Here is a 26,388-nt window from a genome sequence, read left to right on the forward strand (position 1 = left end):
TCGTCGTAGCTTTCAGCACACATTCCACACTTAGGAGCTTAACTCACCACTTGTCAGTCAAAAATAAATTCAACCTTCCACTCCTCTCGGGATGGAGGTGCATTCCAGTGTGTTGACATCACAGCCATGCAGCTAGTCAGCACATTTGACTTCTAACTTAACGTTGAGAAAAGCTGTCAATGGGGGGAAACAAACAAGCACATTTTGTTGAGAGGGAATGAAAAGACAGAGAGCACCAGCAGAGAAAAAAAAAATAAAGAATGGTACAGAAACATGTTTATTTTCCAGGTTGTTCAAGCAAAGGGCTGAACTTCATAATCAAAAACTGACTGTACTGCCCCACATTCATTTAAAAGCTGCATGCTTGCAGCTTAGATCAGGTTACACAGAGACAAACATTAGCTCACTGTTGCAGTCTGCATTCGATACTCTTGATTGCCAGATCACTGTGCCACATCTTACAGCCTGTCTTTGAACTTATACTTTCACAAACTCAAATGTCATGATGTGAGTCTTATGAGATTTACAGTGAGTGCAGCTTTCTGCTGCCGGCAATGAACCCTTGCACACATGTGCAGGGAAACACATGCTGTAGAGTAAATCACAGGGCTGAGCAATCTGAAAATATTTAGTCTTTCACTACAAAGAATCCATCATTTGCCCAACCAAAAAAAAATATAATATCTGTGATTTGCAACAGTGGTCATCTTACTGCTTTATACTTCAACATTTCCTGTGGCTGACACAGAGTATGCAACTTTATTGAGTTTAGCAAGCTTTTGGCATGGTTGATTTAGCAAACAACAGTTACAAATGCAACTTGTGACATCTGCATTGTGGGGGATATGATTCAGGGGGAGAGGGTGGCTCATGTAGAAATAATTTGCACATAATGTGGATCTGGGTTATGTCTTAAATTAGGAGAAGCCTCTCAGCACAGAGAAAGTGTGGTATTACAGATGTAACACAGATACACCGTCAAAAGGTCTTCCCTTAAAGTAATGTCAGTCAATACAATGTAATGTAAAGGTCAAACTGTATGTGCATACAAAGTTATTGTTTATGTCTGGATATTTGGCTTTCCTTTTGCAAGAAATACATTTATCACTGAGCACATTTGTAAAGTGGGAAAGTATACATATTCCTATTTCAGTCCTATTTATATTTGTGCATTTATGGGCAAAAAGATTATCATTGAAAGTCTTCAGCAATACCAAATTCCCATCACTGATGTCTTTGTCATCTGCTTGCCAATACGACACTATGTCATCACTGACACCTTTACATTCTTCATCTTATCATCATCACTTTACATCAGTTCCATACTGGAAGGTTCTACGCATCTTTTACTGGGAGAGCTTGAGCGAACGTTTAAATCAAGAACTCACTATTGTAGCAAACAGAGATTCCATTCTGCATCATTTCATCCACATAATGTACTACATGCTGCCATATCACTATTCTATTATATATCAGGCTTTCAACACAGTGCATTTTCCGACTTGTGGCCTCAAAGCATTGCTCACCACATACATCTGTTAGTCGAAATCTCCAATTGTTACAGTACCTATTCAGTCTATTCAGTCATTAAACCATGTGGTATGAATGGCCCATTCTGTTTATAGTGGTCCCACACACATAACAGCATTCTGTCCTGCGAGCTTGAAAAGCAATACAGTTCACCAAATATGTCAGTGATTTGAAAATAGAAACACATTGCTACATATTTTATTGTGAACATTTGTATCCCTTCACGTTTCTGAAGACTATAGAAACTAAGCTTAACCATCATCAGAAAGATTAATACCCCACATCCATAACCATGTCAGCAATACAATAACTTTTCAACTTTAGTTTTAGCTACAGCTGTGCTGTATGAAATGGTACAAAAGATGAGAAGAAGAAAGATGAAATGTGACTCAAATTCAGTCATCCGTTGAACTCTGCAGCGTTATGAGGACACGTTATGGGCCTTATGTGGCACCATCAAACCCCATGATGTGAAATATTGTTTTCCCTCAGCGATGTGTAATTGTTCCTCAACCAATTCCCTTTCTCATTCTCGTTCCCACCACTAATTAGGAATGGAATTTAACTGCCGATGACTTTAGTGCGGGATCAGAACACACCCAGCCATTATAAAAAAACCCAGGGACCCATAATGTGGTGTGGACTTGGCTACTAAAACCATGGGGTGGAGAGACAGGAGGGGAAGGGAGAGCTGCTGTTTCTCTCTGTTGCTCTTTAAATCTTTGGTTGTGGCCTTCATCGCCTTTGGCCTGGCATGAGAGGTTTCCCCCTCACCATTTTGAAATTGTTTTCTGTCTCTCTGCCTTTTTTCCTCAACATCTCTCTGTTTCTATCCTGACCCTCACCTTCACCTCCTTCTTCTACCGTCCATCCTCTCTCACAGGCTTGCTCTTCCTCCCTCCCACTCCCTGTTGCCACAGTGAGACCTAGTATGAACTTTTGACAGGAGCTGGGATCTTTGTTTTATTGCCAGTTTTACTGTGAATGCCCTCATAAATCTACTGCTGTAATGCCTTTGAAATGCTTTCCAATCCTCGCAATCAAACAAACAAACGCACACCCAAACACGCTCTCCTTCTCATTTTTTCTCACTTTTCTTCCCAACACATGCACAATCGCAGATACAGATGTGACGTGTGAATGAGGGCTTTGAGGTTGTTTGTGCTCACATCAGACGCAGCAGCCCCAGTATTTGTTTGCAATTTCCACTGGCTCCGGTCCACTCCACCAAACCCATGGGAATTTGTGGATCAGCATCTTCTCAAAAAGCTCCTGGGCGTCAAAGTGTATAACCGAGCGCAGAAAGAGTGCAATGAGTGCAGTGATGCTGTTATTTTTATGTGGTATTTATGATGCACTCTAGTTTATAGAAGAGGTCAGCAAGGGGAAAAAAGGAGGGTGGTGACATAATTTAAGAGCCCGGCTCACACTAAGTAACCATACAGTATCATATTGCAGATTTTTTTTTTTAAAATGTAATACATTTCGTTCTGTAGAATGGCTTTTTGTGAACCATTCTGTAACTTTTTTTTTTTTAATGATTTTGCTTTACTACTGTTCTGTTTGTTTTAATTTGTCATCGACTTAAGCAGAACAGTAAATAATATATTATAACAGAACAGTCAGATTAATCCTGAACAAAGTTTTACAAATCTTCATATCATGGTTTTAATCAACCTAAATACTGAAAATAAAACTCAAATACTCAACTCGGATGCACTTCAGCTGTATGCATGTTGTTAGTAAATGTTCAATGTTGGGGTTTTCTCACTCTTAGTTCAGCCCATAATGACAATGTTCAGAGTATTGCCTGCAGAGCTATTTGTAATCAGTATATGAAGCATACATACTGTAAATATCTTACACGTGTTTTTTTTTTTTTCTTCTTTTTTTTCTCTCAGTTGCTTTAGTTTTTGAAAAGGGACATGTGCATGCTTTATGGTAAAAAGCAAACTAGAAACCGATGCACCATTTCCAGTAGAAACAGGAGATACTTGTATCATGATGTTGTCAAAGTATAAACATTTCAGGCAGAAAGAGCAGAACTGTGACACCACAGCCGTTTCAGTGATAATAGGTGGAGTTTTTAAGGTCAATGTTGTCAATCAGTCTGCTCATGAACACTTCCCACACCTGACCACAGAACCGCACTAGCACCTGCAGTAGGAAACACAAGCACGCACAATATGTGCTCAACCTAAAAGGGGGAATCATTGGTGCCTGGGATTTTAAATAAATAAACATTAAATGCTGGAACGACACAGTGATCTTCTTTTTAATCAAGTGCACAGAGCTTGATCTCACAGAAATACCTGAGATGATCACATATTAACACTGCATCACTTGGTGGTGGCACATAATGTTACATGTCAGTAACACAGAAACAACAACAATGGATTGTCAGTTATGACCTTTTGTTGTGGTTGCCACACGAATGCAAGTCACAGAACTGAGGCAGTTCAGATCCTGTATAAGGCTTGGGACACACAGGTTCATGTGTGCGTTACCGCTCCCATTTTTATTTTATAAACCACTTTTACTGTTGCCATGACGACAAAGGTTGGTAACTTTACGGAAACAGTAACTTTAACGCACAACACCTTTGAGTCATCAATTTAACCTAAACCATGATACTAGTATCATCTATTAACCTAGTTAACCCTAACCAAATCATCTTAAACCCAAAACCAACCCATACACTTACCACAGCGCTGTAACACCATCAAATATACTGTAATTATATTATGACAGTGATTGTAATGGTTTTAGAAAGCTCTGAAAAATTATCTCAGAAAAATACATGAAAAGACCAGGACATTCTCACGCCATATTGCATGGTGGTAATTTAACACGTGTTCGGAGGTTTAGGTAATTTCATGAATTTCCGTAAGATAAGGTTCGATATGCAATATGGATCATAGTAGAAGACTTTTCAAGCAGACTTGTAAAAAGACTAATAGTTTTGTCATTTAAAAAAAAAAAATCCTCCTGTGGTACATGTTTAGTTGTCATTCATAACCTGAAAGCAGAAATCTGAAGCTGTGCATGTAACCTGAGACTAACAATTGTATGTAAACACAGTCACTGTTTCTTTCAGGTGTGGCAGAGTGAGTCTATCTGGGAAAGATCAGCTGGTCTAGACAGGACTGTCAGGGTAAGTGTTACGTTCACTCTTTGTTGTCTCTTACAGTTTACAATACATGCCTGTCTGTGCACATCTCTCTGTTTCCACCTCCCATCCTTTCTCTTTTTAGCCTTAACTTTTTTTTTTCTCTTATTGTCTATCTCTATCTCGCTCTGTTTCTGTGCTCCTACAGCTGATTACATCAATAATTTACAGCATGTAAATCCTCAGCAGCTGCTTGCTGTTTTGCCCTCCTTGTTCGGTGCTCTTTTCTTTCTTTCGGGTTAACATGGGAGGATTTTTCTCAACCTTGTAACCTCCTTCCCTCTCTGTCTTCCTGTTTCTGTGCCTGGGGTTAAGCTCTCACTCTCTTTCTGTCTCCTCTCGTTCTCTCTAATTACACTGTTCTCAGTTCCAGCCCTGTGCCTTCCCATGGGTTTGTATGTCTTTATGTAAGGAGTGCCTGAATTGCAATTCTTTTCTTGTAATGATGGGAATTTTAACTCACAAGTCCACCGTTGTTATTTTGTGTGTAGATGCATCTCTTTTGCTGTGTGTTTGTGCATAGGGTTTCAGATCCTTACAATCAAAACATTTATGTGGACTCATTGTGATTACAGTTCTTCAGCACCTGGGCATATGAGCACTTTTTTTCTCTCTCTCTCTCACTGCAGGCTTCAAATCCTTCAAAAAGGCATCTCAAATTCAAATTGTGCTGTCAAATTAGTTTTTTTTCTTTGGACCCCTCAATCAAAACCCTAGGTTGAACTCCAAGCATATATTTTTTTCAAATACACATGAAGCAATTTCATGTTGAAAAGAAAGAAAAAAGATGAGTTGTTCCACACAAGAAAATCTATAAAAAAAAATAGCATGAACCTTAATTCATGGGGAAAAAATTGTGACAACGGAAAAGAAGCATTACCTTTGGCTTTGTTAAATAATTTCTTTTTCCCTATTCAGTTTCCATTGTTTAAAGCCAGGGCCGATCTCTCCAATATTACTGCTAATCTAACTTCAAAGGGTTGCAGTCATGTTAAAACACTTTTTAATTGCGATAAGGAATATGCTTTCATGCTTAAACCCTTCTCCTCTGTTCGTCTGGACAGAGCTCATAAATACTGAGGCCTTTTTTTCATTGGCAATTAAAATTAGAATTGGTCACATTTTTCACTGTCAGCCATTTCCTCTGCACACAAAGACACGTGTGGGCCACACACACATGCATACAGACACATGCAAAGCCTAATACTGCCATATATATATATATACATGCAAAAGCACATGGTGTTTTTGTCAAGGTTAAAACAGCCATGCATGATGTCCTTTGGAGATTAAAACCTCTGTGAACTACACTAAAACTGATTCAAGACTGCTGGCCTGGTGATGATTCACCACAGGCTTTCCTCTTGTTTCTATGACACGAGATTCAGGCTGCGTCGTGTTGTTCATATCAAAATAACATGATTCTTGAGTGAATCATTTGCTCTCCAGTGCTTTTGACACGGGAGATTCTTGAGGCTTTGATACATACACAATATTTTGAGGCAGTGGAGTAGAAAGGCAAAATCAATTTGGATAAAAGCGGATTGTAAGGAGCACGAGTGCCATTAAAAGGAACTATTGGTTTCAGGTCATAGGGAAATTGCCTGTTTTGCCTCAAAGCTTAGAGAATGAATGTATCTTAAAATGCTCACCACAATTGAAATGAAGAAAGAAGAATAAAATGTGTGTGCTTCCAAATCCAGTCACATGATCAGTTTAATATTTGTGCTCCCATTATGTAGATAGATGCCGGATGTATTTTGCTTAATATAACTCAAATACATGTAAGAGCTGAGCGTTAGCTCTTTTAAAAAGGGGAAAATAGACTTTCCAACAAATCTTAAGCTGCCTTATTTATACAATTTGCCCAAGTGACTGATTTCAGTGTAAATAATTCCTGAATCTGGAGAATGATGAAGCACCTCTTAACATTTGTATGCATTTAATGCAACTTTGCTCATTAACTTATCTATAGTTATGATATGAGGGCTATGTTTGACAGGACCATTACGACACAAGGTGGCACACCTGTGTTGCCTCTCTTACACACTTATTTATCCAGTCATAAGTGATATGTGCATGAGGCTGAAAGGTTGGACAAAGGATCCTCCACTTAACAGCTCATCAAAATCTCTTTTAACAAAGAGCGTTAAGCTGCTTTTCCACTAATGAGAACTTAATGACCTGTTCAGTACAATGAAATCTGTTAATAAGACATATACAGTGCATCTGGAAAGTATTCACAGCGCTTCACTTTTTCCACATTTTGTTATGTTACAGCCTTATTCCAAAATGGATTAAATTAATTTTTCCCTCAAAATTCTACGCACAATACCCCATAATGAAGAAGTGAAAAAAGTTTGTTTTAAACTTTTGCAAATCTATTAAAAATAAAGAACAAAAATATAACTCGTACATAAGTATTCACAGCCTTTGCTCAATTCTTTGTTGAAGCACCTTTGGCAGCAATTACAGCCTCAAGTCTTTTTGAGTATGATGCTACAAGCTTGGCACCTATTTTTGGCCAGTTTCTCCCATTCTTCTTTGCAGGACCTCTCAAGCTCCATCAGGTTGGATGGGGAGCGTCGGTGCACAGCCATTTTCAGATCTCTCCAGAGATGTTCAATCGGGTTCAAGTCTGGGCTCTGACTGGGCCACTCAAGGACATTCACAGAGTTGTCCGGAAGCCACTCCTTTGTTATCTTGGCTGTGTGCTTCGGGTTGTTGTCCTGTTGGAAGATTAACTTTTTTCATGTTATCATTATGGGGTATTGTGTGTAGAATTTTGAGGGAAAAAAAATGTAATCCATTTTTTTTAACAAAATGTGGAAGAAGTGAAGCGCTGTGAATACTTTCCGGATGCACTGTACAAGAAATTGATCAAACATTAGTAGGAGGAAACTCAGGGAGCACAGACTTCAAGGCCATCTTCTATGATATGCCAACTTCCTACTGTAACCAGTCTGGATATTCATAATAGAATGATGTCAAAATATGTTTGTGCCTCACTGAAGCATCACATCTCAGCTGCTGTATTATGTTTTGACAAGTACATGTGTATCCCAGAGGATTCACATGTACCCCTGAATGTAGAGGATGATATTGATCATATTTGATGAATTGCCAATGTTTTGCCACAAGTGAAGTTTACTGGATCTGAAGAAGTATGGCATTTAGTGGGCCAAATACCTTATCTCGTAACATTATTGAAAGTGTAAAATCATTTGTGGAACCACCCAATTCCTTACAGAAAGAAATACGAGTTTCCCGGGTTTTTTGCTTTTGATGTGATCATATGTATGATCACATGTTTACCACATGTTGCAACATATGATAACATATGAAAAGTGTGTGGAAAGATTTTCACATGGAAAATTTGTTTCACACATAACGCCATAGAAATGTTCCAATTTTCATATGTGCACCATCACACGTGTAGGTGGTCACGTGATCACATGAGCAGATTGCACATTTGAAATTCATTTGTTTTTCTGTAAAGGGTGATTCAGATCAGCTCCAAAATGTATTGGATTCTTCCCTTCAACCAAGTTTCACAAAAATCAGATTGGTAGTTTTCTATCACCCTGCTGACAAACAGGCAAACATGTCGCTCCAAAAACACATAACCTTCTTGGTGGAAGCAGCACAAGCTTGCAGAAATGCGATACATGACATATTATCCCCCAGTCAACTCACTGTCCCCTCTTAACACAGAAAACTAGTATGCTTTTCAGAATATTTTACACATATGGTCACTGATAGCTGAGATGTGATGACACATCTGTTTGTGGACTCATGGGAAACAGCCACAAGAGTACCCACCCCTTCTACTGCTAGTTACTGGAATGTGAGTAAGTACAATCTCCTTTCGCAATCCAAATTTATTTTAGAGAACTTGGAGGACACTGAGTGGAAGTTAAGGTGGAAAGGTTCCCCATAATAGAAAATGCATATTTGTGACACAGCAGTCAGAAAGACAGCTCTGATCTTCACCGGAGTCGCTCTCACATGTCATCACAGCACAAACTTGCACTCAGTCAGTCAGGATTTCTGACATACTGCAAATTGTTCAAACAGACTTTCTCACTGACAACACTTGGAGATGGATTTGTTTCTAAGTTTGGAGAATGAACTATTAGTCACACTGGAGAAATAGAAGAAGCTTGACTTCAGTTCGTTTCCCCTCACCTCAGCTGGATAAAGTGTGCCTTTAACTGAATAGTCAGTCTTAGAGTTGAGCTTTGGCTGACATGGCTGATTTAGCTCTATGCTTGTTTAGCAGTCGGAGCCAAGCATATGCATGTGCGGCTGTGTGTGTGTGCCCCTATGTGCCTGCATGACCTGATTAAGAGTCTGCAGTATACTGTATATGCTCACACACAGTGAGCACGGGATGTGAACCTTACTGGTTTTTTTTTTTTTTTTGAGTGTATGAGTGTGTGTGTGTGTGTGTGTGTGTGTGTGTGTGTGTGTTTTTATGGTTGTTGTGCAGTGTGGCCTCATTACCCAGGTGTTTACCCCTAACCACAGGAAGCCCTTGTCAGTGACGACTGTCTGCCGGCAAACATTGCCTGAGGGAAAGAAAGACAGGGAGGGAGGAAGAGTGAGGAAGAGAGGGAGGGGGGGGGGGGGCATAGAAAAACACTGCCTGCCCATCTGTCTGTCTGTGTCTGTCTTTCTGTCTATGTATCTCTCCTTGTGTCTACAGCATGTCCACGTGTCCATGCCTCTGTGTTTCCTTTCCCCAAAACGCATGTGTTTTCATGTGTGTGTGTGTGTGTGTGTGTGTGTGTGGGGTTGTGCCAGTCAAACCCTCAATGGCAGGTCACTGGGTTCCTCCACTCCTTCACCAGTGAAGGGGAGGAGGAAGAGAGGCAAGGAGGGAGGGAGGAGAGGAGACATACAAGCTGTTGACAGGGATTTATGAGCTGATAGTGTCAGACTGCAAGCACAACAACAGTCTCCCTGTCTCTGCCTGTCTGCTCATGGTAGGAGAGACAGACACTGACAGAAAGAATGAAGGGGGTGGTGGAGAGAAAGTGAGGTAGCAAATTGAGTTGAAAATGAAAGAGCAGAAGGAGGGAGTGAAAAATGGATGATAAGTGAGTGAGGGGAAGAGGCAGGATTGGGATGTGATTTAATTTGTATAGGGGCTGTTTTTCTCTCCTTTCTCTTGTCACAATGAGTCTTTTTTTTCCCCCAGCCGTTCTTCCCCTCTCCTTTCAACATCATCTTTGTATGAGTTGACTTGGTTGTTGTGTTGACTGCTTTTGTTTTTGCTTGTTTAGACTCATGTGAGTAAGAAACCATGTGTTCGTCTTTTCAGTGTAAACCAAAGGCTATTGTTGGTCTCACGTGACAACAGAGACTATGACTGTACAGAGATGACCATGCAGGCATGCATATGCTGAACAATAGCATTTCCTGCACTGTATTATTGTGTCACATCAACAGCTAAAAAAAAAAGAGCTAAAAATGTGTTTATTAACATAAGGCTATTATAATGAACAGTGGGTAATTGTTCAGTTATAAAAAAACGGTACAAGACTGTCGATACATATTGGCCGTTAGACAACTGTTCTTTGTAGTTGCACGTGTGTCTCTCTCTGTGTGTGTGTGTGTGTGTGTGTGTGCGCGCGCGCGTGCGTGCGTGCGTGCGTGTGTGTGTGTGTGTGTGTTCTGATATGTCACAGTGAGTCATGGCTGAAATGTTCACTGCTAGATGACACATCCTGATATAGTTGGACTGTCTGACATGTGAGAGATCCTGTCTGATGGGTAATTTTGTCTAATTGCTGTGCTCAGCATAAATCCATAATATCTGTCCCTTTTTAAGTTTGATGAGTTCCACATTATATCCTTTTTATCAAGGTCTTTTTTTCCATGGGTTATTTTAAGTTGAAGCTACAATTGTATAGTTTTCTTCAGCACTCAATTACAGCCAATAACAGTTATTTCCTTTATTATTAGCTCCATCTTACTTCATATAGTGTGATCCGGTAACATTTTAGTAGACTTACAGTATATTTTAAATTTGTATGTGGGACACAGACATGTCAACTATTGTTGTCAGTTGCTTTTATATTCTCGGGTCTAAAAATATACTGCACTGATTTCTAATTTTGAATATTGTACTGTACAATAGTGTCTGAAATACCATACCCTGCTAAATGTTATGATTGCCATAATAACAGTGATCCAGATGTGAAGTCTGCCAGACTGACATGTTGGGAGAAAGACAGCCTGACAGTGCACAGCATACGTACCCCCTGGGAATAATACAGACTGCTAGTGATTTACATGTCAGTTATTTTTTTAATGATATAGAGTGGTGATTTATGGGGCTCTTTTCATTTCACACAGACACTCAGGCTTGTTTCAGGGTATAGCTTACACTTTCCAATATGCTGAGTCATGATCCCAGTGCTGTTTCCCAGAACTGCAAATGCCATTATCTTTTCTGCAGAATTCCTGTTTATAGATAATGGTTAAAGCTTTTTTTCTTTGTTTTTTTCTTTTAAAACCCAAATACAATGTAAAACATATTAATGATTATTTGTCCAGTGACAGCAACACCAGGAACCCTTATATAGAAGGTGCAGATCCTCAAGCAAAGTTGGCCCTGTGGTTAATGCTTTCACACTCCCAGCAACAGTAAAATATGCTTAAGGATGGCAGTTAGGGTTTGTTTTTTTGGGTCAGTTAGTGGTGAAAGATAAGTGCATGCAAGGGAGACATCAGACGGTGAAATATAGCAAGAGCTTGTGTTGTGCAATTGTGGCCAAAACCTGGCACATGCTGAATGCTAGCAGAAAGGTAGCTCAAGTTCTTCAAACTAAAGTTTAAACACCCACCATATCGACACAAATATGGCAGTTGTATACAGATGTATGCTATATGTGTATGTCATGGAGAACATCCTCAAGTGCATCTCAGGTGGCTGCTAGAGGCGCAACAGGAAATATACAAATGCGTCTGTGGTGATCTTATGTAATACCTGCAGGTGTCACACAAGAGCAGATTGTGTACAATATATCGTCACAGGGGCCCTCACACGGGGGTGAAGTGTGCAAAGTGTTTCACTGAAAAATTAACTTTTTTTTTTTTTTTTTTTTTTCCTATCCTGTTACAACTACTTTTACCCTTTGGTACTATATATACTGTAACTTATGTTATGTTTGTGCTCTCTGCAGTATGTACGTATCTGGTGCAGATCCACAAAGAAGACAGTGGAGAAGTAAGATGAAGATAAAGAAGAGAACAGCTGAGTGGAAAGGAGCAACAGAACAGAAAATGAAGACATAAATGTTACATGTTTTTGAGTATGTTTAACAGTAAATTATTTCTCACACATAAGAGAGCATCTAAATTGTTTGTCATTGCCTTCAATTGCAAGTAAAGTATTTGACTTTGAGTGTAATGGCAGCAGCTGGTGGCTATTTGGGTCTAAATTAGAAGCTTAAGATGGGCAGTTACATTTCATAGCCTTTCAATGGCCGTAAAAAAGTTTGATAATACGTATACATTGATGTTATTTTGCACTGTATGTGTTGTATGGTAAAAACTCATGACAGGTCTTTTTTTTTTTATAATGTTTTTGATAATATTAATGATAATAATGTTTTTGATAATAATAATGTTTGTACAAGGCTCTATGATGGTGACATGTTCATATTAAAACACTAGAATGGACTGTATTTTGCTATACTTAGTGTTTATTGGAACATGAGAAAGGGCTGTGTAATTGGTGTCCACATTTTGTTTCACAATACATGCTCACGTATATGTATGTAGGGCTTTTACATATGGATACATGTTTAAGAAAACATGTAGTTGGAGCAAAGTGTCTGGACAACATATTCATATGTATGTATTGTATCTGTTAAGAAGTAGTGATCACAGTTTGGTCCCAGGGGAACAAAGACAACATTAGAGGCATGTCCTCATACAATATTTAAAGCTCTGTGGAGAAATAAGCCCTTAACTGTAGTGCTCGCATGGCAATATATCAAACGAGCTTCACTTTCATCATCACAACATAGTTTGTTAATGAATATTGTATTGGTCTGTGAAAAATACGGTCGGCAATACAATGTTGAATAAAGAATTCTAATGGTTACCTAAAAGACTACACTTGTTTTATGATAATCTATCAGAAGGGTGGGAATGATAAACGGTATCGTTTGCTTCTTCCTCTGCAACATAAAGAAAAAGAGAGAAGAACTTACTCTTCTACACCTGAATGTTAAAGCTCTTCAAATATCTTAGAGTTGAGAGGCTTGCTACAGCATGATTTGGTAATGCTGATGGTGACTTTAGATGAAAAGGGTCTAACTTCGGCCCTCCAGGTTTGAGTTTGGTCTGAGGTGTGTTTTAAATTATACAGTAAATTATCCCTCAAGCCTCTCAAGCCTCCTTTTACAATATGTTTGGGGTTTGCTTCTTTGTCTTTTCAAGTACAGTCTGACCTGTATGATCTAAACCACCTTAGGTGTACTTTACTTAAGTAATCTACAGTTGTGTGGTTTGCTTTAATTGACATTACAGCCTACAGAGATCTCTTTTTTTATATATATAATTAAACATCACATAATATCATATCAAAGTTTGCAGTGTCTAATTTACTATCTTTGCCCTTAATAATTATATTCAGTTAACCCTTTTATAATAGCTGGAATAGCCTTTGCAGATGTGTTTTTAGACTAGATTTAGATTTAGACTATATTAATCCCACGGTGGGGAAATTTAGTTGCTAGTTTGGAGCAGTCTGGAGCAAGAAGTGACCATATTTGGATTAGCTGGGGAGGAGCGAGTGGTTAATCTGACTCTATCTGATTGAGAACCCAACGATACTCTATTCTGCCCATCAATAACTGTAACCTACTCTACACTACAGGCCCGTCAATCAAACAGAAACACCCCCAAAAACATGGCTTTTTGAGGCTTCTTTTCTAACTAATGACGGGTTTATTTTTGGATGGACAACAGGAAACTAATAAGAAGGATTTGACTTCAGCTGGCAACACCAAAATAAAATGGAAATAATGTATTGACTTCATATTTCATGATAGAAGTTGAATGAGAGTCTATAGAGTCGGAGGCTTTTTGGAGCCAACCTCCAGTGGCCTTCAGTGGTATTGCAGCTTAATGCACTTCGGCGTCGGTCTCAGTTTTCAGACCTGGAAGCTGCGTCCACTTTTATTTACAGTCGACAGCACCACACTGTACATATTCAACACAGTTCTTCCAATGATCGTAATCAAACAATCATTTCACTAAAACCTTATGGTGGCACAAAAAGAAAAGTCATCAATGCCACTTTGTCCTCTGGCAGCCACTAATGCCTGCACCAAATTTAATGGCTAAACATCTGAACGTTTTTTTTTTTTTAAGGCATTTAAGTCTGGAACAAAGTGGTAGACGGGGTGACGAACAATGCTCTCCCTCGAGCAACTTCACCACGGATAATTAAATGTTTTTTTAAATGTTATAATTTAAATGTTTGGGCCAGCCATATAGAATTTGTCATGGAGGAAAACACTTTTAAATAAGAAACTGTATTTTCAGCCAGTGAAGAACATCCAAAATACCAGAGCTAGGTTAGCCCTGTCACACATGTGGGGATCAATTTTGAGGCCTCACTATCTGCCTCCCTCCATCTTTGTCTGTGGTAACTAATCCCAGTAACTTTGGTCAAACAGGGTCCTCAGACAGACAGACAGACCCCCCCTCCCACCTCTCCCACCCCTATATATTTTCCATGAACAGTTAGGTGCACTTCCTTTCCCTCTTCTCTATGTCTGCTGTCAATCTGCCAGACAGGAAAATTAAAGACTTTGGGATGTATCTTCACAGTGCAAATGTTATATTGCACTGTTAAGCATTCTCATAATATATAACCTTAAACTCTCAAGTACCAAACAGGAATGAGGTTGAAACAGAGTTTTCCTTTAAAAGCTATTACAAATGTTTGAATTACATGTGACAGATTGAAAATTCAAGAAATCAAAATGATCCCATACATATTGAATGATATGGAACTGAATGGCAGGCAAAATGATTGGACTTGAGTGTCTGCTGTTGGTTTTTAAAATTAATGCAATGGAAATGCTATTAAATATAGTTCTTAAAAAAAAATCATTTGGTATTTGACTGAATTTGGTGGCATATGGATGAATATGGTATGGATCTAAAGGGCATGTAAAAGGATTCCATTATGTTCATGGGCAGTTTGTCATACTTTCTGTCAGTCTGGCTCAGCTTCACAGACCGAGAAACAGATTTCCAAAGAGGGAACAAAACATAAAACACAATACACCTCTGTCCAACATCTGAGCTTCATCATGCAAGCTGCTATCTGGATCATGATTTTTTTTTTCTTCACTCAGAATTAGTTTAAAAAAAATAGGTAAAATAAAAAAAGAGCATCAGCATTTGTGAATGTACAAAAGGCAGACATGTTTAATAGCATGGAAACTTTACTATGAACATGTATATTGTTATAAAGAAGATCTCTGTTCCCTGTTCCTGATTTATTAATGATATCTGATAAAATAAGACATGGAGAATAGAAGCAGTAAATATATGCCTGACATACAGTTGTAACAAACTAACTTCATGTAGGGCAAACTATAAAGTCATTGGATATACTAACTACTACTAACGCAATATTTTTTCCAATAAGAATTTTCATAAATACACACTAATTTTAGGAACCGATTATATTTTTTGAGTTTACGAGATGTTTTTTTTTTTTTAAATAAAAGTGGGAATGAAAAACATGACCTCCACTAATCTGTATCTGTCATTTGGTGGAACATCTACCTGCTCATCACCGTCCCTTTCCCTCCTTCTTCACTTGAGCTACAGACTGTTTGGTGTCCAAAACAACATAAGACTAAGTCACAGGCTGAAAAGTGAGCAGCATTTAAAATAAGGCTTTCTGCCTCCTATTTTCTGAAGAAAGTCGTTTGATTATTGGCATCAACTTTATCACTCTACAAATAAAAAACAAGATAAGTTTTGTTCTGTTGTTTACACCATCACCTCCTCATGAGATGTGCTTACGTGTAAGGCTACATAAAAAAAAAAAAACATATTAACAACCAAAAATGATGTTAGTTGCACTTCTTTCCAACTAGTTCAACTCGTGCTTAGACACATAAAAAGGGGAACGGATGAGGAATGACAGATTATAAAGGACAATTATGGAAGAATTATTGTCATCATAGCTGCATAGTGGTGTATGACACCTGCTACCTCGACTTAATTGGACATTTGAAGCAATTACTCGGTGGAATGCCACTGTACATATGTCATCTTCCACTCGTTAGCCGCTATGGCTATTTTGTTGAAGTGGTAGCAGTCAGTAGAAGCCTGCCAGCCGTTAACCCCACAAAGGAAGTGTGCAGGAAATGAGATCAGCCTTAAAGAGAGGTAAAGCTTGAGCCTGAACCACTGACACCAGCCCAATAACTGTCACACTGCACATGATACTGAGGTACTAAACATGCAGCAACATATCAGGGAGGTCAGAATAGAACAGAACAGAATCGAATAGAAACAATCTAGTACTCCACAGCATTGCAGTCAAGACCAGACTAGAACAAAACAGCTCTGTGCTATGCAGAAGAAAGAGTGTTGAGTACATTGTACTGTGTGAAAGGAGATTAAAGACAATACAAGAACAGAATCGCCCAAACTAACTATTAGACACATTCTGTCGGAAATAAAAGATCAATATTTAAAAATACCAGCAGGGTTGGGTCTAATTCAGTGGCTGACCATGCATTTGAGAGTTACTATGCCCTGCACACATTCTCTTCCCCATGATGAAAGACACAGTTGGTAACTTCAGTGCAGAAAACAGGCCTGACAGCAGTGTGTGTGGATGTGTGTGGATGTTGAGCATATGTATACATGGATCACAGCATGCACACAAGCAGCAGTTTTTTCTTTATCTGAAATTGAAAAAGAAAAACAAATCTTTTATTTTTTTATTTACTGAGACAGGAGGCAGGAAGAATGATGAAACATTTACAGTGCCAGCTATCACCTACATCCAAGAACAAAAACGTTTTTGATAAAATCCATAAATACAAACACGACACATGTTTTTGAGGCACAATACACGACTGCAGAAAACTTGCTTGTTATGGTGGGTTTTTGTTTTTGTTGTCTTGTTGGTATAAACCCTTGAATAAATGTTGGCAGATATATGTATACCAGAACAAATGCAGATCAACCTACACTGCTGCAGTCCACTCACACTATTCTGCAAAGTATATCACAAATATTGTAATTGTCAATCATATTGTTACTTATTTTGCTTGCCCTGGCACTGGTGCTTGGTCACGTATACTGCTCAGTGATCTGGCTGCTTCACATGTTAGTGGCACATGTATGAATATTTGTTTCCGTGCAATATTTGTAATTCATTTTATATTCCTGAATAAAAGATGGTAGGTGAGTATTGTGTGCATGAACGTCCCTTGTTTACTCAACAAACATAATGAGGTTTGTTTCATGCTTAAGGGCCACCAAAACACTGAGTCAGTTTCATAAATGTTAATCTCTGGTCTGCACATGTGACTCTGTCAGAAGAAAATAGGGAAACACACAATATTATCTGACTGAAAAAAAAAAAAAAAAGGTGAAATCTAATTTTATTATAATAATAATATCACAAATAATGATAATAATTTGTCAGAGCTGTGAACTATTGATTTCACTTAAAATTGTAATCAATGTATGATGATATTAAAGTCTTTGTATCAAATTACATGATTCAATGAATGACTGATGAAACGGGTAAATATATGAACAAATAAATGAATAAGTAATGAAATGATTCATTATTTAATTAGTTAAACAAACCAAGCGAGTGTCAGGCACTAACAATGCTCAAAAGCATCATTACCATATTTGAATAATCACACCTTTGCAGAAAATGTTTCCTGATCAACAACTATGTGTTAACTGTATGTATGCTTTAGCATGCCTATCTAAATATCATTTAATATACTTAATCAGCATGTGCTTTGCTGAAATTCTACAGAACAAATCAAAACTGAAATCTAAAAACTATTTATTTTTCAATGATTTAAAAATAATAATAATATATTATTCATATATAAATATATATTCACTTTAAATGTGCCACCTAAGTGTCATTTACACAGTATACTCTGCTGTTCCATTTGTTTTAGGAAACAAGGGCAAACTAATTTAGCAAAAACACAGCCGACTGGCTGATGCAACACAGTGAAATTTTAGGAGCATTCATGCACAATGAACCACTTCTGTCAGACCACCTATTGAGCTGCATGTGTGTGCCTGGGTGTGTGTGTGTGTGTGTATGTGTACAAATCAATGTCAATATTTTGTGTACTGTAGTGTGTGTGTGTGTGTGTCTATGTGTGCACCTGTCACTGATGTACATAAGAAATAGATGCCTCCTCTGTTCTTCACTCCTATGGTGCAGCCTGAAGGCAGTTTTCATCACTACCTCTGTGTTGTTGCAGGCAGCTACTGTGGCCTCTTACTGCTATCATGCTAACTTTGGGCTTTAGGAGTTGAGATCCTGAAATCACTCCACTTACTGTAGCTATGTCATGTAACTCAAAGTCCACAATGGGCCTGTGCAGTGTCGTGCCATTGCAGTGGCTCAGTTGCCACTGTTGCTTAATGAAAAGCTCCACAGCTATTCGATGATTGTTCTCCTTTTTGGGGATTTTCTCAGTTGGTCACCCAGTGTGTGACAAGAAGATTGGCACCACATCACAACTCTGTTTCAAGAAGATTGCTCGACATAGGAACTAACTTGGAGAATTTAATAAAATGGTAATTTTACCAGTGCCTTTAAAATGCCCATTTGGTTGATCTGTCCGTTTTCATCATCTCTCCAAATATGGATTTTGCTGCAAAGTTACATTTTCAAAGTGGACACCCAAGATTAGCGTCGCCAATTCAGTATCTGACCAAATGTGACACATGGTCACAATATGCAAGTCTATTCCTGAGATATGGCATCGTTCACAAGAATGAAAAAAACGAGGTCACAGTAACCTTTGACCGCCAAAATATTATCAGTTCATCACTGAGTCCAAGTGAAAGTTTTTGCCAAATTTGAAGAAATTCCTTTAAGGCTTTCCTGAGATATCAAATTCACAAAAAGGAGATGGACAAATGGGGACACGGTTCCCCAAAGTCTAATGAGTTAATCTGTGAGTGTGTGTGAAGTTTTTTCCTAAATCTGAGCAAAGACCCTCAAGGCGTTCTTAGGATATCGCATTCAAAAGATTGGGATGGAAAAAGAAACATAATTCTTGAGGTTATGTTCAGTTAGCGAGCAGATCACCCTCCAAAATGTCTTATTTGGCTCCTGGAGTGAGGTGCACCCTTCCTTTTTCCTTTTGTGCTCTTTGGTTTACCTTTTTTTTTTTTTTTTTTAATCTGTTTAATCAAGTCAAAAATTGTTTCATATATTGCACTAATGCTGATAGCTTGAATAATGCATTATCGACTGCAACTTTTTTTCCCATGTTACAACACTTGTAAATTTTGTTTTTCCAACATTATGTTTTATTCATTTTTCAGGTGTATATATGCAAGCATTTACTTCCAAATAATAATAAAAAAACTAAGCTATTGAGTCTGTGGGTGATGGTGATTAACAATATTTTTAATGCTTTTCTGCTTCATATTAAACCATGTATTCTTCAGTTCTGTCTTTCAACAGAAATAAACTTGTCTAAATTGTCACTTTGTAAACGTTACAGGAGCTTTTGGCTTAGACAATGTAAATATGATTTGTTTTACAGGTTCATGGTTTATGATCTACATCCATCCATCCCTTATCTATACTCACTTTATCCTGAACAAGGTCACAGGGATAATCTACATGATATTACTTAATTACCAGTACAAGGTGTGAATCTGGAAATCAAAATTTGTTGGAAAGAAAAGGTCTTTCCTACTTCTTTGACAGCTAACACTGAATCACTCAGAAGGTGATGTAAGAACTGAATTGAAGTGCATTGTATGCTCGGGAGGAACATACTTGATGTTCTCAAGTCTTCAGTTTCTTGTTCTCCCTCCTCAGGGTCTCTAATTGACCTACAGCCTCCTCATAGGAGCTCTTCATTTTAAAGAGCTGAGTACTCTCAGATCTGGCTTCCTTTTGGGCTGCCTCCAGCTCAACTTGGCCCTTCTCAAACGTGTGCTTCCAATCTGCTAGAACGCAAAGTTATAAATACATCAGTGAAAGGCAAGTTATGACAGGATGGCTCTTGAAGAGGTCAGAGAAGAAGCCAAAATTGGAGCCCTCAACACTCCAAGCACAGTGTGTGTAATCTACTGAACAACCAGCCACCAATGTGCTAGTTTATATAATATGTTCTCATAATATTACCCCTATAATCATTTATGAGCTGGGACAATATCAAACAAAGTCACTCATTGTTTTTTCCCATTAAACATTTCTCAAGCCGTTTGGCTTTAACAATGTGCTTATGCCAAAATGTAAAAAATTATTAAACATTAGTTTTCTCATATCTTAAAAAAAAAAAAAAAAGTAAGCTTAAAAGTGTATAGGATACAGGTAGGTATTTTTTGTTTAACTGTGTTGCTAGATGGAATTTATAGAGGACCATGTTGTAATTTTCAGTTTCCTGCAGGCTGTGGGTAGGGTAAAATTGTATAACGATGAAATACACTGCTCAAAAAAATAAAGGGAACACTTAAACAACACAATGTAACTCAAGTCAATCACACTTCTGGGAAATCAACCTGTCTAGTTAGGAAGCAACACTGATTGTGAATCAATTTCACCTGCTGTTGTGGAAATGGAACAGACAACAGGTGGAAATGTGGCAATTAGAAAGACAACCCCTATAAAGGAACGGTTCTGCAGGTGGTGACCACAGACCATTTCTCTGTCCTCGTCCTTTCTGGATGATTTTTGGTCACTTTTGCATTTTGCCAGTGCCCTCACCACTAGAGGTAACATGAGGCGGTGTCTACAACCCACAGAAGTTGCTCAGGTAGTGCAGCTCATCCAGGATGGCACATCAACGCACGCTGTGGCAAGAAGGTTTGCTGTGTCTGTCAGCACAGTGTCAAGAGCATGGAGGAGATACCAGGAGACAGGCCGGTCCACCAGGAGACGTTGGGGGGCCGTAGGAGGACAACAACCCAGCAGCAGGACCGCTATCTGCTCCTTTGTGCAAGGAGGAACAGGAGGAGCACTGCCAGAGCCCTACAAAATGACCTCCAGCAGGCCACTAATGTGCATGTTTCTGCTCAAACTGTCAGAAACAGACTCCGTGAGGGTGGTATGAGGGCCCGACGTCCACAAGTGGGGCCTGTGCTTACAGCCTAACGCCGTGCAGGGCGATTGGCATTTGCCAGAGAACACCAAGATTGGCGGCTTCGCCATCGGCGCCCTGCGCTCTTCACGGATGAGAGCAGGTTCACACTGAGCACATGTGACAGACGTGACAGAGTCTGGAGACGCCGTGGAGAACGTTCTGCTGCCTGCAACATCCTCCAGCAGGACCGGTTTGGCGGTGGGTCAGCGATGGTCTGGGGAGGCATTTCTTTGGAGGGCCGCACAGCCCTCCGTGGGCTAGCCAGAAGTACCCTGACTGCCATTAGGCACCGGGATGAGATCCTCAGACCCATTGTAAGACCATATGCTGGTGCAGTGGGCCCTGGGTTCCTTCTGATGCATGACAATGCTCGGCCTCATGTGGCTGGAGTGTGTCAGCAGTTCCTGCATGATGAAGACATTGATGCTATGGACCGGCCTGTCCGTTCCCCAGACCTGAATCCAATCCAGCACATCTGGGACATCGTGTCTCGTCCCGTCCACCGATGCCACGTCGCACCACAGACTGTCCAGGAGTTGACTGATGCTTTGATCCAGGTCTGGGAGGAGATCCCTCAGGAGAACATCCGTCGTCTCATCAGGAGCTTACCCAGGCGTTGTAGGGAGTGCATACAGGCACATGGAGGCCTCACACACTACTGAGCCTCATTTTGACTTGTCTTGAGGAATTTTCACAGAAGTTGGATCAGCCTGTGATCTGATTTTTCCACTTTTATTTTGAGTATGATTCTGAATCCAGACATCCATGGGATAATGATTTTGATTTCCATTGATCATTCTGATGTTATTTTGTTCTCAACATATTCCACTATGTAATGAATAAAGATTTTCAACTGGAATATTTCATTCATTGAGCTCTAGGATGTGTTGTTTAAGTGTTCCCTTTATTTTTTTTGAGCAGTGTATATAAGTCTATGCTAGCTGAGCCACATAAATTAATAATAAAAAAATAAGTAACATCTTAAGATTTTCAAAGTTGCACCAATGACAAAAATATTTGTTTTGTGGTTTTGTTATTGTTTTAATATATTCTGCAAGAAACAAGCAATAATATAATGTAGGCTGTGAATATTTGGATGGCTACACATATTTTATACATAGAGCTTGGTGCTTTATGAATGATACTCCATTAAACTCAGCAGGTTTACATTATTATAAAAAAGGGGGGAATATAGCCGGTTAACTAAGTTATGTAATATTTATGTGTCAAAAAATATGAATTTGAGAGTCAATATGCATTTTTGCAAATGGGATGATGTTCAATCAAACTTTTCCCATTTGATTGATTAAATGTGTCAAATTTTTTAGATCATGCTTTTATATAAATGTATTTAGGTACCAAAACCCCTTACTTTTTTGCAGTCAAAGTAAAGACACACCATTGTTTCATATCAATCATTTGATCAGATGAGGTGTTGTGTAATGTAATCAAACAATGACATGACATTGTCATTTCATAGTAGGACTATAGAAAATTTAGACTGTGGTTTTGTTGAGGTGTTTTACGTTTAGTGTTTTCTACTGCCATTGATTAAAAACTCAAAATTACATATTTAGAAGTTTTTTCTTATAAAAAAAAAAAAAAAAAAAAAAAAAAATCGCCTACTGCCTTAAAGACATTGCCTTAATGTAGTATGTGCAAATCTGAATGATGCAGATAGTCCATTGCCTCTATCTCCATCCACCCTTCTGTCCCTCGTTGGCAGCGGGATGAAGTGGAAAGCCCCACCCTGCAGGTTCACAAGATTGATTCCCTAGGTATGTGTTGTATGAAACCCTGCCTATCTGAATCTGTGCTTTGGAGACTGCAGTTCCAAAGAGGAAATTGTTAGCCATAGCATTGACTGCTTATTTCACTCATGATATGTCATCCAGCACATACAAAATCACCACGTGGACAAGTTAACACGGTTAAAAACTTGATTTTAATTGGAGGGCGGCTTCAATAAATCAAACTTTACACTTCCTGCCATAAGCTTTACTTACTTAACTGTGTCATCATGTCACTAAATTCTCCTCAGCTCAGAATATCAATGGCTGTCTGAATTTCACAAGGACAAAACACCATTTGGCCTTGAAGCCCATTCTTCTCTGTATTTTCAATGATTCTCTATATTCTAAGTATTTAGACAGCGACACATTGTTTGATGTTTTAATTACCTTCGATGTGAAATGACAGCAGTAATTTAACTGTTCACTCCATATGGCTGAATGTAACCTTTAATTAAAGCTGCCAATCGTTTACCTCATAATTACTGTGTCATGTCATATTCAGTAAAGTAATAACAGTGGGGAGCCAAAACATCAAACAATGTGACACAGCCTAAATCTGTATGGACCCCAGCAAATTGCATTCCATTGACTTACATCAGTAACAGTGAACTCGTTTTTGTCATTAATCATTTGACAAGTATTTTACCCGGTATAATTATTGGATTGTCCACAGAGTTTGTTGAGGGAAGAAGTTTGGGGAAAACTACGAGTTTTTAGGAAATTCAAGTTTTACTCCATCAAAAGGAATAATTTGTCAACAAGTAAAAAGACAGACTGACAGAATATACAGTAGTATCAAAAAATGTTCAGGCTAAGGACACCCTTTACTGATTTTGGAACCCAAGACCAATATGTTAGAAAGAGTTAAATGTTTGGACACTTGCTCATTCAAGGGTTTTAATTATTGCAGTAAAGAACAAAACTGAAAACATTAAAACTAGAAATTAGTCAAAACAAAGCAAAATATATTTGATATTTTAAATTCCTCAAAGTAGCCACCAACTCTGGGAAGAGTCCTGGTGGTTCCAAACTTCTTCCATTTACAGATGATGGAGGCCACTGTGCTCATTGGGACCTTCGATGCTGCAGAAATTGTTCTGTACCCTTCCCCAGATCTGTGCCTCGATACAATCCTGTCTCGGAGGTCTACAGACAATTCCTTGGACTTCATGGCTTTGTTTGTGCTCTGACATGCACCGTCAACTGTGGGACCTTATATAGACAGGTGTGTGTCTTTCCAAATCATGTCCAATCAACTGAATTTACCACAGGTGGACTCCAATCAAGTTGTAGAACCATCTCAAGGATGATCAGTGGAAACAAGATGCACCTGAGCTCAATTTTGAGTGTCATGGCAAAGGCTGTGAATACTTACAGTATATACATGTGACTTTTTTTTGTTTTATTTTTAATAGATTTGCAAAACTTTAAAAAAAAACTTTGTTCGTGTTATCATTATGGGGTATTGTGTGAAGCATTTTGAGGAAAAAAAATGAATTAAATCCATTTTGGAAAAAGGCTGTAACATAACAAAATGTGGAAAAAGTGAAGCGCTGTGAAAACTTTCTAGATGCACTATGTGACACTGCTGGTGACTTTTCAGAATTCAAGGCAACAGTTGACCAGCATGGCCACCACAACACCCTGCAGTGACACACAATCCCATCTAGTTTTTACTTTGGTGGGACCCTTTTGTTACTAAAATGGTCAATGGCCCAAATCGCTCCTCCAGCCTCTGTAAGGGCTGTTTAAGTGATGAGAAGGAGAATGATGCAGTGCTGCATCAGATGAACTGGCCTCCATAATCACACAACCTAAATGCACCTGAGATGGGTTGGGATGACCGCAGAGCGTAGAAAAGGCAGTCAACAAGTACTCAGCAGGTGGTAACTCCTTCGGTACTGTTGGAAAAGCAGGTGAGTGCGTCATGAAACTGGTTGATAGAATCCCAAGAACTGTGCAAAGATGTCATCAAACTAAAGGCTGCTTTTCAAAACAGGTGGCTACTTTGAGGAGCTTAAAATTGAAAATGTATTTTGTTTATTGCATGATTCTAAATGTGTCATTTAATGGTTCTGACTTCTTCAGTGTTGCTCTACAGTGTACAAAATAGTAAAAACAATAAAAAGTGTTTCCAAACTTTTGACAAGTACTCTACTTGTACAACCATGAATTACAGTATTATTCAGTTTATAGGTAATAATTACCATTTTTGTTACATCCCTAAAAATCACATGTAGAGAATATTATTATGAGATATTAAACATGTGTTTAGGGCTGTCCTTTGTAAAAACAAATTTAAAAAGCATGTACATTTTATTTTTAAAGTCAACATTTCTCAGAGCATACTCTTCAAGACAGATAAGTAAGTAAATGTGATTTTTTTTTTTTTTAGTGATTTTTTTTAATTTTATGCACTGTTGAAATTAAACTTTACTGATGTGAAGTGGTGCTATGTTTAGCTGGAAAAGTACAATAGTATCAGTGATTTATGACAAGCTTTTTTTTTCTACTGGAAAAACATACCTTTACACTACTTTACTGTCGGCTTTTCCCAAAGCAAAACTGCTCTGCATCAACAACTGCACTGTTGATTTAACATTTAACATTACCACCTTCAAAGTTCAGATTATTACCTGGTCAACATAGTGACATACTGGAAAAGGGCTACAATTTGGGAAAGCACTTTTTTTTTTTACAACTGCTATTAAGATATCGCCATTACATGAGCAAAATATGGAACCCCATCAAATCTGCAACGTGAACAGATATGAAAAGTCCTTTTCCTGGATTTACTCAGTAAAGTACAGGACAACTCAGCAAAGCCAGCTTCCTGAAACACGTTCCTTAGGGCAATCAGTAAAAATCATCCACTGACCAGACTAGCTGGACCTGACAGGTCCTGGCTGATCACCAGCCAAACAGTCACTCTGGCTAGAATTGAATCCTTAATTTGAGTTAAAGGCCAATTTGGAGTTGAAAAAAAAAAAATTGACTACAGCTGCTCCTCTTATAAAAATTCTGGGCTTCAGTTCAGCATTGGATCATTATAACCCAGAAAAGGAGGTCAGGTTTTCGAAAGCCCTAGAAAGTTTATTCCTGAGTGACTGAAAATCATTCACATTCGATGTCTGCCAAGTAACAGGTGATGGCACATGAATAGTATGGGATTACCAGCTAATAAACCAACCCAGTGCACCATGTTAATGGAATGTGCCATGTTGATGCCACATTAGCACGAGCAGCATCAAATTATGCTCCAAATTTTGTGTTGCATGGTAAACCAAGTAGAAGCAAGTCTGTAAGTCATCCTAAAACAAAGGTTCCCTGTTCAAATAAACAGCATGCAATACGCTCTGGAGTGACTGTGAACCACGCGATGCAGTAATCATCATAATCATAATCATCATCATCATCATCATCATCATCATGGGCTCAGATTTCACACCACATGAATACACACTTTAAAGAAAAAAAAAAAATCTGGTTTTAATTACTGTTTTCTTCCACCATTTACAGTCCATTT

At 38.6% G+C, this 26,388-nt stretch overlaps 1 long non-coding RNA gene across 1 annotated transcript in view; it reads left to right on the forward strand.

Moving 5' to 3' along the window:
- Window positions 1–12,806, forward strand: part of LOC138194452 (uncharacterized) — a 109,183-nt gene extending 96,377 nt beyond the window's left edge. The window contains exons 6-7 of the long non-coding RNA XR_011177927.1: window positions 4,628–4,684; window positions 11,893–12,806. This is a non-coding gene — a long non-coding RNA (uncharacterized lncRNA). The remainder of the gene's footprint in view (window positions 1–4,627; window positions 4,685–11,892) is intronic.
- Window positions 12,807–26,388: the final 13,582 nt, after the last annotated feature.

This window comes from Embiotoca jacksoni, unplaced genomic scaffold (genome assembly GCF_022577435.1).
Source record: "Embiotoca jacksoni isolate LCO1_2020_lvr unplaced genomic scaffold, fEmbJac1.0.p SCAF_11, whole genome shotgun sequence".
NCBI lineage: Eukaryota > Metazoa > Chordata > Actinopteri > Embiotocidae > Embiotoca > Embiotoca jacksoni.